Raw genomic sequence first — 3,994 nt, forward strand, 5'->3', positions numbered from 1 at the left:
CTCAGACTCACAAGCACACTGACTTCAACAGGCTCACAGGCTTTCAAAGGCACCTGATTCACACAGACTCACACAGGCTCACACAGACGCACAGCCTGACACAGGCTCACATAGGCTCACAGACTCACCCAGGCTCACAGAATCACACAGGCTCACACAAGTTCACAGACTCACAAGCCCACACAAGCACACTGACTTCAACAGGCTCACAGGCTTTCAAAACACCTGATTCACACAGACTCACACAGGCTCACAGGCTCACACAGTCTGACACAGGCTCACACAGTCTCACAGAGACCCACACAGGATCAAGGGCTAAAAGATTCACACAAGCTCACACAGGCTCACACAGACGCACAGCCTGACACAGGCACAGAGCCTCACACAGGCTCACAGGCTCACACAGGCGGACAGTCTCACACAGTCTCAAGGACTAACGCAGAGTCACACAAGCCCACACAGACTCACACAGGTTAACACAGGCTCACACAGGCTCACAAGCTCACACAGGCTCACACAGGTTAACACAGGCTCACACAGGCTCACAGAGACTCACACAGGCTCACACAGGTTAACACAGGCTCACACAGGCTCACAGAGACTCACACAGGCGCGCTGACCTACACAGGCTCACGGAGTCATAAAGGCTCACACAGGCGCACACTCACACAAGCACACAGGCTGACCCAGGCTGACCCAGGCTCACACAGGTACACAGACTGACACGAAGTCACACAGGCACAGAGCCTCACACAGGCTCACAAGGCCACACAGGCTCACAGGTGTGAAAAGTCTCACGGGTTCTCAAAGACACACTGATTCACACAGATTCACACAGGCTCACAGGCTCACACAGGCTCAGATGGACACAGTCAGTCATCATGGCCACAGGTGAGGGGGCTGGGAGGCCGTGTGAGCCCTGATCAGCCCGGAGACCCCAGGCCTGTCTCAGGCACTGCCCTTTGCGCCGGGGCTGCATTCAGGGAACTCGGGACCCGGGCTTGCACAGTGACGTCCATTCAGAAGGGGACACACCTCGTCGTGACTGAGCGCGGGGCTGGGGTCCCTGACACACGTGGTGTGCACACAGCCCACCCAGAGCCCCTCAGACACCCGGCATGTGCCACCAACACAGGAGACAGGCATGCACACGCGTGTGGTCAGGACCAGGGTGTGGCGGTAGCTCAGGCGTGAGCACACACTCACTCTCTCACACACAAACAGGAAGCTGGCTGGCAGTCCCCTGGGGGGCCGCACCTTGCCTGTCGCGTCTGAGCACCCAGGGTTCGTGGTCCAGCTGACCTGGCCTTGTCCCCTTGGACCCTGAACCTTCGTCCACCCACCACTAGGCCCTGCACCCCTCGGTGGCCCTGCACCGACCCTCGTACCATCTGCACCTTGGAGATTGTTCTAGAAACCACGGCTGCCCATGGCCCCAGCGCTCTCGGGGTGAATCCTGGCCAGGCACTGCCCTCCTCCGTGGCCACCCTCCCTCCAGCTACCCTCAGCACCCTGGCTCCCACACCCGCTGTGGAGGGCGTCTCAGGGCAGGGTCTGCGCGTGGAGCCGTGGCCCAGGCCGAGCCCAGCGGGTGCAGACGTGGTCACCACCCTCCTCACGCAGAGCCCACGGTCCAGCCTGGACGCTCCTCCAGGAAGCCTGCTGGTCACCCAGTGCCCCTGCCTGCTGCCGCAGCTAGGGCGGTCCTGACCCCCCAGGGCCCCAGGACAGCGTGCCCCCCAGGTGGCTAGGCCCAGGCCGTGGCTGAGCTGGCCGCACTGGGACCCTGAGCCCCCGAGCCCCCATGCTCCGCGGGACTCAACAGGACCACGAGTCCTCACGGGAATGTGACGCCTACAAGGCTGGGGTGCCCTTGGGAGGAAGGGGCCTTCAGGGCGGGCACCCCTGCTGCCTGGGGTGGGAGCACGGGGGGCTGGCAGTGGCCCTAGGGCGTTTCTTGGTTTGGGGCAATCTTCTGTCCGAATACCACATTTCACAATAAAAATGTTTTTTTCTTTAAAAGAAAAGGAAGAGCAGAGGGGAGTGGGAAAGGCAGGCCGTGTGGGCACCCTTCAGCGAGTTTGGTGCCCAGAGAAGGGAAGGACAGGGGCTCTGGGGGCCGGGGAGGGACCACGGAGAGGGAGGGGCGGGAGAGCAAGCCGGAGGGTCTGGGGTGGGGAAGCCGAGGCCACCTCTTAGGAGGGTCCCCCGGGGGCAGTGGGTGACAGGCTCTCCCTCCTCCCAGGCTCCCCCATGCCCATGGCAGAAGGCCCCTCGGGGCTCCCCTCCCCTCCATTGCCCCAAGCCCCATGGATCCCGAGGCTGGGCATATCATGGCTGGAAAGGAGGTTTCAGTCATCGTGGGGGTGCTCACTTCCTGGGACCTCCCCCCGGCCCTCAGGCGCTGCCACTTTCCCCCCAGAGAGTCTGGGGCGGGGGTCTGGTCAGGAGGGACCAGGGGATGCTGGAACCGCGGGGCACCCCCAAGGACTGGCTGGGGAGGGACCAGGTCCTGTAATTAAACTAGGGTCCCTCACCTGGCCTCACCCCAGACTCTCCTGCATGGTTTCGGACAATTATGTTACTTTGTGTTTTTCTCTCAGTGGTAAAAATGTTAATTTTTCTCTCAGTGGTAAAAATGTTAATACCGCTCTGATAAAACTTGGAAACCACACCATATGCTGCAAACACACTGCCCACGTTGGTGACACAGTCTCACTGAAGTGAAGGGGACAAGGCCCGGGGGGCTCTGGAGGGTCCCGGCTGGGGAGGGGCGCTCAGGCACAGAGCAGCCCCCTCCATGTTCTGCGCGAGTCCCACGTCACCTTCTGGAACACGATGAGCCGCCCCCGCGGAGGTCTCGGGCACCGCCCCACCTCACTCCCAAATCCGGCGGGCTAGGGGGCTGGGGGGGGGCAGCGGGGGAGGCGACGGGGCCCAGAGGCGTCCCGAAGGGGACGCGGGGAGCTGGGCGGGACCGGAGGGGGGTGCGCGCGGGGAGAGCAGGGGGGTCACGGGAGAGGGGTGTCTCAGAGAAGGGGCGCCGGCGGGCGGCAGGGCTGGGAGGCGCCGCGACCCCGAGCCTCTGCCACTGCAGGGCCTCTGCCCGCCGGCGGGGCCGCGACCTCGGGACCCTGCAGGGCCGGCCTCTCCACGGGCCCACTTGCCTGCTTTTAGGATTAACGGGGAGCCCTGCTCCCGAAGCAGGTGTGCAAGTCTCCCCAGAAAGACGTTCACAAAGCCGGGCCCGGACAACGGCCCTCTGCAGGCTCCGCCGCCAGGGCTGCTTGGACCTGGGCTGCTGGCCGCCCACGCCGGCCCTCTGCGGAGCCCCTGGTCCTGCCGCCTGTGGACCAGGTCCGCGTGGGCCTGGGATGGGACCGCCTGCCGCCCCCTCCCCCCACCAGCCCTCTCCTCTGGCCAGGTCACCTTGCTTTAGAAAAGTGAGCATTTTAGGTTTCTTAAGTCCAGCATTTTAGTGGTTTTCACCAGCAAGCTCGTTCAGGGGGTCGCTGTGCCCTGCTGATGGAAACAGTCCCCACCGTGGCTTTTCCCTTTGGTGTTTCACTTCCTGGGCTTACAGGGCACCTTCCCTCAGCATTGGTGGTGGCCAGCCCGGAGGACGGGCAGCAAACGGGCAAAACCTAGACAAAGAGTGACTCTCCCCATCAAGCTGTAACCCACGGGGAGGCTGGGGTCTCTGAGGTGCATAGAACCGGGGTGCCTTGCGCAGGGCAGGGCTTGGGGTGGACGCACCTGCAGAGACACACAACACACACAGACCAAGGCCACAGCCCCACGTGTGTGCAGGTGCGAAAGCTTGAGAAATGGCTCCAGGAGGTCGCCCAGCGCATCCACCTCCAATATGGGTCCCTCACAGCCCCTCCCCACAAACCCAGCCCCGCCGCCACCATCCCGGAGACCCGAGCGGCCCCCCGCGGGCCCCGGCTCCCTCCCCTGGCAGGCAACAGGCGCCCCCTCCTGCCAGAACCCC

Source organism: Lagenorhynchus albirostris, chromosome 1, assembly GCF_949774975.1.
Source record: "Lagenorhynchus albirostris chromosome 1, mLagAlb1.1, whole genome shotgun sequence".
Classification (NCBI taxonomy): domain Eukaryota; kingdom Metazoa; phylum Chordata; class Mammalia; order Artiodactyla; family Delphinidae; genus Lagenorhynchus; species Lagenorhynchus albirostris.